Below are 10,465 nucleotides of genomic sequence, written 5' to 3'. Positions count from 1 at the left end.
CTTAATTTTAGTTAAAAATACAAAAAACTGTAATTTAAATGAATACGGTATATCAGCAGGGTACGAAAAATATAAATCGATGCCATGCCCACCCATCCCCTTATTTTTCAATACCCTTCAACAAAAAGTCTTTATTTTGACCTATATTTAAGATTTATCATTAAAACAAATTAATTCGGGAATATGACCGCGGCAAGGTTTTGTCGTTTTGGCTTGTAATAATGTCCCATGATGTCTAGCTCAGGCCGGAAATCTGCACAAAGGAAAAGGTTGATACATGGTGCGGAAACAAACTGCCATGCGATGATTTCATGTCTCTTCTGTCAACTTATCGATAAACTTGGAACGAGTATGAATCTTCCTTAAACTCCTAATATCATTATATTCATATTCTTGGTTTTATTTACCGCTGCTTTTACTTTTGCTATCACTTTTTTTGTGTATTAAGCAATTCCAAAGACACCACCAGAGCTGACACGACCGCCACATTTTTGAAATTTTATTTGTCCTGCTATTTTTCGTGCAGCCACGTTTCCAAAATAGTGATCTTAATCCCGTATCTTTGTGATCTAAAAAATTCGTCTCTTTAAGACCTTTTCGAACTTGTAATTTATTGTAAAGTTGTAAAGGAAAACGAAATGCAGACAGTATATTCTAATATATATTCTAATTAGTCATTCTTAAAATATCGATAGACAAAATTAAAAAATCGACCTCTCTCCTAATTAAGCAAACCTGAATTAAACACACCGATCAAAAACAATTAAAGCGGTTTTCTCACCTGCTGAAGGATATATTAGTTTCAACTTTCCAGTCTAATTCGTCTCCCAGACAAGAAAAAAGTAAAAAAACAGCAGATAATTACTTTTAGACCAGAAACTACCATGGCCGGTGACGTTGTATATTAGCTACTACGGATTGGCGATGACGTTGTATAGTTTATGCCTTTAACTAGCCCAGTACTTCAATTGGGGAATAACCTGCGGTTTCAAGTTCTGGTGTCTACATTTTATCTCTTGGACTAGGGTTTGCGTATCTGTACCGCTGTAAAATGAGGTTGTGGACTGTTTTGAGCCCACTTCAAAACAAGTGTGGTTGCTCAGACGCTTAATAATACACGATAAGCTCAGACGCTTAATAATTGAAGTGGAATCTCGGCGCGGGAGGCATTAACAAACAACCAACTGAGAGATTCAAAGCAAGTTGAACTCGTCGTTATTTCCCATATTATTTAGACAATTGTAGCCATTATAGCAGACGATTTTTTGTCTGATTAAGTAGAAATCATTACAAGAATTCCTATCCAGCAGAGTTGTGCAGTGATTCCATAACCAACTGGATGATGGAAGTTTATTGGGGATTGCTGCTCTTCTTGATCAGCTCATTGATTTCGTTTTTCTATTATTTCTACAGAAAACGTATTCGTGCTACTACAACTATTATTGAACAAACGGAAGCACCTGTTATTGATCATGGTAAATACTCTAGTCAAAGTTAATACAATAGTATCTGTAAAGGGTCGTTAACTTATAGATTGTGTTGTTTACATTTCTAGTGACTGTAAGTGGAAATGCCGACGGAATTGCTTTTATAACTCTGCCATCCGATGGCCAGCGCACCAACTTGTCCCCTATTCCTTCTTATGGAACGTTTGTTCACAAAGAGAACGATCCCCCGCCAAGTTACGAAATGGCGACAGCGTTGCCGACTGGTTGACTCCCGTTTTCTGGACTTGGATTGATTAAAGTGCTGCTTTGGTCTCGGTAATTTTTGATTGACGAATGATTTGACGAACTTTTCTGTGCCTTCATATACTGCAACTAAGAAAGAAACTCTGCCGCTTACGAGCAATAATCTGTAAATTTATTGACATAATGTGGCAACTGAGAATTGCATTATTGCATCACACACCTATTCTCGCAACGCACTTGAAATATCCCCCAGTCAGTTAGTCATCATCATAAGAGGACAAAGTTATTAGAACAAGCCGACAGCACAAACGGATCGCCAAATAAAACTAGCTTAGAACCAGATTATTAACCCGGCATTGTGCAACTTATAACGTGTATGTGTTTTCAATGGTTATATTGCTTTAATATATTATTTCCCTGATAACTTGTGCTGGGATCTGATAATAACGTTTGGCCTTGGTTGACGCGGTTTTATATCTATTCTGGTAAGAAAAAGACAACGTAACGAGCAGTTATTGTGAGTCATCATGTGTACCGTGTCATATATAGAATCTCGTATATTTACGTCAGCGTCAGGTATGGTACATATAACGTAACTAGCTTCAAATCTGGGCAATGACATCTTCATCAATTGAAGCATTTTTATCTCGGTACGGACAGCATTCATAAATAGACTAACCAACTGAAGGATTCCGAGTCAGTTCAATGAGACAAACGTAGCGAATTTTGACATCAAATTTGTCCGAATTTAAACTATTTCCCTAGTAGAACAAGATATCTTGTAGATATCGTTCAGACAGAAATACATCTATTAGATAGCTTCAAGACATGTATGAGACAGCAAATTAATAAATTATTTACCGCTTCTTATGCCTTCCTAATTCCCTTTTCAGTATTCCTTTCATTCTTTTGCAGTTTTAACTGATTTCAGACACTTTTGTAGTGATTTATTACTTATAAAAGCTTTGTCTTTACCGGGAATTGAACCCGGACCAATTTATCAATCGAGTGCGATACCAGCACGCCACATTAATTACATATATTCTTGTTCAGTTTTGATAGAATAGTTTGTTACCTTATTGATTGATGAGAAAGCGCTTTTATATCGCACATAAGTAAGGTAATTATCTCTTAACGTACACATACAAATTTTTCTTCCGATTTGTGGTGTGATCTAACTTTTAATCTTTTTAAGTGGGGTTGTTATGTAAGATATTATGGTACCTTTTTTTAAAATATATTTTTTAAATCATGCACATTAACAGTTGTAGTGCAAAATCTTTATTTACGTACAGATTTAGCGTGTTTTCTAATATTAGTCTGACTAAGGATTTTTCCAAGCAATTTTTCCCAGTTGCTAAATGTAATGAATAATCTATTGAAACATAATTTTGTGAACAAAGAAAATTCGTGACTTTTTCAGGAGTTCCTCTGTGGATGTTTTACAGCTCAAATAATTTATAATAATTTGTTAGAATTTCAAATAAAGTCGCAATGCATGTTTTTCGCATATTTATAACTTAAAATTGAAGAAATTACATTTGATAATAAGACTAACTTACGTTGGTTTCACTTAAACAAATTTGCTTTTACACGTTGTTTTTCTGTTCACACAAACCGAAGAAAAATATATTTTATGAGATATCTTATAGATAGTTGCCATCTATCTCAAGAAGATATCTAATTGTAAAATTGTTCGAGCGCTAGCGCTGAACAATTGGGATTATTTACTAAAATGAAAAGAGAGACAGAACTGTGTGTGACCTTTTATATTGAGCATATTTATAGCAAACATGACTTGAAGTATGGCAACAGTGCCATACAAAAAAAGATGAAGAGGTGTGGACGAAGCCTATGAGGCACCACACGTCGGTATATTAATCAGACTTTAGAAGCACTGAAATATAAAGTAACACGGAGGAAAGGCAACAAGAAAAGGAAACATGATTACTTTTTGTCTTGTCTCCTTTTCCCGGCTGTAATCGTTATTATTTCCACTGAAAAATAACAAAAGCAATAACGAGTCTGATCATTATTAATTACTAAAAATATGAAAAGCAGCGGTGGGCGCGTGGGAGAGACAGTTCTGTCTCTCTTTTCATTTTAGTAAATAATCCCAATTGTTCAGCGCTAGCGCTCGAACAATTTTACAATTATTTAGTAAAATTCGTTCGACAGAACTGTGTGTTCAAAGCAAAAGCTGACGAGGTATAGGGAAAAGAGCGAAAATAGAACCACAACACAGCAGAGGGTTCGACTGTGACTCCAAGATGATGTCAGATGGATGGCGATCAGGTTGGATGGTCCATCGACCATCTCCCTGTGGTAAAGCTGTTTCAACATAGACTGTCTGGCCCAATGGCCGAAGTCTAGGATAATTCGGACTCTTTTTCTCTGGTGCCGTGAAGGTTCACCCTAAGCGCTAACTAGTCCCGTGGCCTATTGTAGTGACGGGGAACGGGATCACGAAGTTTGTTGTTGTTGAGCAAGAGAGAAGCGGAGTTGGTGGTATTGCGCAATGCTACAGTACAATCCAAATGTGTTTCCACGCATTTGACAGAACAAATTGAAAAGAAACATAAAGTCGCTCGGTCCCGAATGACACACGATGGAGGGGCCTGGAGTGTTGAGTTTTACTTAGTTGGCCAATTGTAAAACACATTTCGGAATCGACTCAAACAAATTTGAAGAGATTCGTAGGTTTCTAGTAGTGTGGGAGTCAAGAGCAGAGATACCAACTTCCGAGACATTTCAGGGTTGTGTTGTTGTGACATCAAAAAAAGGATTCCATGATTGGGGGTATCTGACTGATGTAGGCAAATATATTTTTTTTTTTTTCGCATTTGACAGGACAAATTGAAAGGAAAAATTAAGTCGCTCAGTACGTGATGGAGGGGCTCAGAGAGTTGAGCCTTACTCAGTTGGCCAAGGGGAAAAGACATTTCGGAATCGACTCCAACACATTTGAGAGATTTCGTAAGTTCTTAAATATTGGCATGAGGGTCAGAGAGAGAGCAGAGTGACCAACTTCCCTGACAGTTCAAGGAGAGATCTCTTGTTTTTGGCGGGCGGATGAGATGTTACCCGGGTTTACAGCAAGCGTAGAGGAGAGAGTAGGGGTGCTGGCCTACGTCTTTGTTCTGCAGCTCCTTCTCACGCTCGTAGCACATAAAACAGTTCCCTACTAACACGGCCCATCCTCTTTATGTAAGATGTAGATAAATATGGGATGGATAGATCCAGGTCGCAATTGTGGGGCGGTAGTATAGCGTAGGTATAAATTTATTCGGATCTAGGATGGGATCAAATAAAGAATATTCATCGTAGATCCACCAGCGTATATTCATTAACATACTGATTGTACATCAAAGTAATATACTCGGGGGTATGATTTTGTTGTGATACCATTTGGTACATACACAGAATGTGCATCACAGTATAACCATATTAGGTACACAGTGGACGAAAAAGCTAAAAAATATCTCAATTTCCATTACTCCCAAACTTTTGTTCCTAAATTGTACGAGCTGTTGGTCAAATGGTTAGAGAGGTGAGCTACGGAATTGAAGGTCAGTAGTTCAAGTCTCGGGGTAGACTTTTATCTTTTAATTTCTGACAGAAATCATATCCAAAGATGGATGTTATTTAAGGATACTGTGTATACACAAACCGGTATATTCAAGGGACATACAAATGGTACGTGCGGGGAAGGGGAAATAAGGATAAACATGAAGCATTCCATGGATATGCTGTTTGTATCTCCCTTATCCTTGGGAGTACGCTTCAGTCATATCCATGGTACATCGCTGTGTTAGTAGGGTTTCAGTCGGACTTATGTGCAACGATTTAATGTAGATAACGGTGGTGTCGGTCTTGCTCTCCGCCATGCAATCAGGGTGAGAAGAAGCGATGAAACATTCGAAAGGTTATTGACATCTCGGCCAATTCCGCTTTACACCAAGGCAAGTGACAAGGCAAAGGCAAGGGTAACCCAAAAACGCCCTCGGTTGTGAACAGAAACCAAAACGGAGGGTAGGTGAATATTTGGATTAGTTTCAGAAACGCCCCCGACGCAAGTATTTCTTTTGGCCTCGAAAGACTAGACTGTTACCTTTGTCGACTTAGCTTTCTTCTCCTTCGTCTGTACTACTTGCCCCCCCTCTCCTTTTTTTTTTTTTTTTTTATAAACTCCACCTCTGTTGACCAAATATCCAGCTGGACGCTATCCATCGATGCATTTGGTGGAATATTACGTTGAAAGAGGGGAGGGGAAAATTCGCCTTTGCTGTTTAGTTATTAATTTCAGTTCAAAAAATTCGGCTTTTTTGTAATAGTAGACAAACAAAAAATCTAACGGCACAACCCACAGGTCATTGTCAGACGGGCCTATGTGATAACAGAATGAACGGAGCGACTGGCAATCGGCCAATAACTGAGGAAACAAAAAATTAAAAAAGAATTTGCATACCGGGCGAAGCTGTTGTTGTCGTTGGGAGAGCCGTATAGAGGATGTGAACGGCTCAATTTCCCCGGTGTTGCCGAAGTCGATGGTCCAGCCACAGAGCTGATTATCAAACTAGCGGTCTTGACTTGAGAGACGAGTTCATTGACAAAATCCGTCCCAAAAAGATCCTCGCCTCCAACTGGAAGTTTTCCTGCTGCGCGGGAAAGTAGACCGATGTGATTGGGATGAGTCTGTGTAAGAATGTTGAGACGTCTAGAGTGGGTGATCTCGCGAAACAGGTGAACCCACAGCATTAACAGGGATCTCAAGGCCTTGGAGTCGTTGTTGCTTCTCTTTCTTTTCTTGTTGAGCAGAAATAAGAGAGGTTTGGCCATATCCAGGATGAAATCTGTCTGTTTTCGATACACTTTCTCCAATTGGTCAATATTGGCCATTGTTGCACTCGAATTCTTGGCAAATTTAAGGGCCCCGTAGAATGTCTCGTCCAATTTGGGATTCGTAAAAAGATCAGAGGCACTGACACTAGCCTTTTTGCCACGTTTGACAATAGGCTTGTACTCCTCTCTAGCAGACTTCAAGTTTCTTTCACCTATGCCTTTCGCAATCCAATTAGCGAGAACCAACGATTTGCGTCTGCTAAGCGTAAAGTTTTTTGGTTTAAACTTAGTAATGTCTGAAAAGGTACTTGAAAAAGAATTAGAAGAAGAGGCGGATCTCTCAGACGAGTCAGAGTCGGAACTCGAACTCGAACCCGTCTTACGAGAACGCCTAGATTTACGATGTTTAGACATGCTTGCTATGCAAGAGCAAAAAAAGATCTGATTAATATACCGACGTGTGGTGCCTCATAGGCTTCGTCCACACCTCTTCATCTTTTTTTGTATGGCACTGTTGCCATACTTCAAGTCATGTTTGCTATAAATATGCTCAATATAAAAGGTCACACACAGTTCTGTCGAACGAATTTTACTAAATTATTACATATATCTTCTAGATATCTTTAAGATATCTTTATTTAACGAGACAGTGATAAGATAGGAAGATATCTTAAAGATATCTAGAAGTTATCCTGTTCTACTAGGGTTAGTACACAAGCGAATCGAATTATTCCTATCGAGTTGGACATCTGTTCAACTGCACTATGGATACCATTTTCGTTGTTATTATAGCTGTGTTTGCCGCTATTGGCGTTTTTTCATTTACGCTGTTATGTTATAGTTGTTGTAAAAAAGGGAAAACAGGTGAGCAAGTTAAAAAATGCTTTATACTGCAATTATTCAACAAGAAGAACAATCATATAGCATACGTAGTATATTTTGATCGGTCAATCATCTGCCTTGTTATGTTGACATCTTTAGTGACGGAAAACCAAGGCTACGTCAATGGCGGTGCAGACGGGATCAGTGGTGCCATCGATTGTTCTCCGAGTGACGGTGCGTCCGCCGGATACGACGGTGGTGGCGACGGTGGTGGTGGTGGTGGTTGCGACGGTGGTGGCGGCGGTGGTGGCGGCGGTGGTTGCGACGGTGGCGGCAGTGGTTGCGACGGTGGCGGCGGTGGTTGCGACGGTGGTGGCGGTGGTGGTGGCGACTGATAATTACTGCGTTTCTCTGCTCCTTTCCACGCAACGTGCGTGATAGCAAAGACAACGACTCACCACCTATTTTAATACATATATGTTATGTTATGTTATGTTTCAATTGATATAGATGTTATACCAATGAAAAAGTAGTAGACATGCCAAAAAGTCGTGCGCAGTTTACGCCGATGCGCACCACAGCGGCCGATAGCAGAACCTAGATTGTTATTACGCTTGACAACCTCTATAGTCAAGATCCTTTGTTCGACAACAGTCGAACAAGGCCTTTTTGTCGAACAAAGGATCTTGACTATAGAGGTTGTCAAGCGTAATAACAATCTTAGTTCTGCTATCGGCTGCTGTGGTGCGCATCGGCGTAAACTGCACACGATTTTTTGCTCGACTACTACTTTTTCAATGGTATAACATCTATAGCGCCTTTTCCCTCACTCGTTTCCAAGTGCTCAAAGGCGCTTTTTTTTCCTGTTTATCAAAATGTGATACACATCACAGTATGTTTAACGTCATGTTTCTTGAAAGCAATCAAGAAACTGTGTTGGCGTGCAGCCGCTATAGGGCGCTTCCTACAATTTTTATGACGGGTTCAGCAGGGATTTGAACCCAGGGCCTCATTACCTCTTGATTGAAGCTTTGATGCTCTAGACCATTCACCCATGCAATTCCGTATACACAATCGTTTTAGTTCGCTAATATAAACACATGCCCAGCTTAAGCACACATTATTGTTTATAATCTACTTTCGGCCAATCAACAAAACAATTCAATCGCTCCCTGCTTGAGTCATTTGGAAATTCGAAATGTATTGACATAATGTCGTGATGGGCGTAGCGCAATTCACCCCCAAGCGGCCACATTTGGCATACTTTACCGATCCCCGTGAATCGACTGAACTGCAACTTGTTGACTTGAAACAATAATCGAAACTAATTGTATTCATCTGTAATATGAAATAAAACTGTTGATTAACATTCGAATAATTACAACACAATCACAATAACGTAGCGTACGTAAGTCAAGAAAACAGGGTCAGTAGTAGTCAGTAGTAACTTTGACAGCGAGATGCGAGACCTAAACTTTGCCCTGTGGATGCCGAACTTATTTATGTGTGCATGGCGGCATTTGTGATCGCATGTTCACGATGTTGTACATGTTGTTGTGGAAAAAAGAAACAGGTGAGCAAGTAAAATCGTACTATGTGCAATTATTTAAAAAGGAAGACTTGTAAATTGTTATTAGTCTAGTATTTCTGGGTATTTTGATCTATCATTCATTATTGTTACTTGTGACTTGTTATTTTGATATCTTCAGCAACAGGAAAACAACCTACCTGTAACTACACAAATGGAGGTGCAAACGGGATCAATTCTGATGGTGGTCGAAATTCCAAATGTATTGTGACACAATGTGACGCAATATGTTGTGCAACATGTGTTGCGACACACTGCCCTAATTGCCGTTGCGCAATTCACCCCCAAGCGGCCACATTGCAAACTACACCGATCGGCGCCAGTCAACTCAACTATAACGTTGAATTGAAACGATTATCAAATTAAATTGTATTACTCTGCATGAAAAAAAAACTGTTGGTTAATATTTGAAAAATTAAAACGTATTCAACGCCAAAAAATTCAAGTTAATCGGTTGGCACATTTTCGAGATATCATCGTAATTGCAGGAGGAGTTCGACTTGCCAACAAAAACTGGCTCTTCCCGTTGATATAAAAAGGATCGAAAATCTGAAGGATCCCATCGTTTATCTTAACTGTGTTCTTCTAGATATAACGTAACTTGTCTTTAACCTGTGCAAACAAGATGGAGGAATCTCGTGAGAAAGTCAAAATGGTTTGGCGAAAGATTTGGCGAAGATTTTGGTCCGACGAAGATTATCCGATGGAAATGATCAAGAAATGGCGAAAAGTGTTGAGGCGTGTCCCGGCAAATTATACGCCACCAGCCTCGTATCCACTCCCTTCAACGGATCCCCAGCTCATCACTTACGAGGACTGCGAGGCATTTTTCCAGGCTGTAACCGGAGGATCCAGTCAAGATGTGACTGACATTCTGCAAACCCACGGGCCGGCAGTGACCACCGAATTGTCGACATCGTACAACGAACACGGGCAGACGCCGCTGCTGGTGGCCATCCAGCTGGGAAATTTGGAAATGGTTCAATTCTTGGTTGACAAACTGGACGTTCCCATCGTGCAAATCGGACGATTCGTGTGCGGTGGCGTCGAATACCTGGACGTCCCAGCACTGTACGCGGCTATCGTTTGCGGAGAGCTGGACATTGCCGCCTACCTCCTTACCGCGGAAGTGAGATCACATCAAACCGACCGAATGATCGATTCCATCGTCTCCAGTCCCAACGGCCGACAAGAGAAGATCAACATTCTGGAACTGATGGGCGCAGTCAATTTTTACTTTTACGAGACGCATCCAGCCCCGCAAAACGGCCTCAAGTACTGGAGAGCAGCCCTGCATCTTCGTCACTCGACAGCGGCCGACGAGCCGAATCTACCCAAAACTATTCTTCCATCAGAAGCTGGCCTGGCTTTCGGCTTGACGTCCGAGTTTACCACATTGGAACAACTAGAGCAGCTCTCCAGCAACACCTTCGAGCTCTTCACCCAGGGACTTTTGGTCAGCCAGCGAGTGCTGGACATGGTGCATCCTGATGGTCCGCACATCTTTAATCTCACCTACTTG

General features: G+C 40.5%; 1 long non-coding RNA gene across 2 annotated transcripts; it reads left to right on the top strand.

The window, feature by feature from the left end:
- Positions 1-1,150: 1,150 nt before the first annotated feature.
- Positions 1,151-7,616, top strand: LOC124344458. Of its 2 annotated transcripts, XR_006919746.1 has the most exons (3): positions 1,151-1,475; positions 1,556-2,065; positions 7,515-7,616. It is a non-coding gene; the product is annotated as an uncharacterized LOC124344458 (long non-coding RNA). The 2 variants fall into 2 exon arrangements; XR_006919745.1 differs by lacking the exon at positions 7,515-7,616 and having other exon boundaries at positions 1,556-2,115.
- Positions 7,617-10,465: the final 2,849 nt, after the last annotated feature.

This window comes from Daphnia pulicaria, chromosome 6, assembly GCF_021234035.1.
Source record: "Daphnia pulicaria isolate SC F1-1A chromosome 6, SC_F0-13Bv2, whole genome shotgun sequence".
Classification (NCBI taxonomy): Eukaryota; Metazoa; Arthropoda; class Branchiopoda; order Diplostraca; family Daphniidae; genus Daphnia; species Daphnia pulicaria.
Note: the sequence above shows the minus strand (reverse complement) of the source record. Positions and strands in the feature narration are given on the sequence as shown.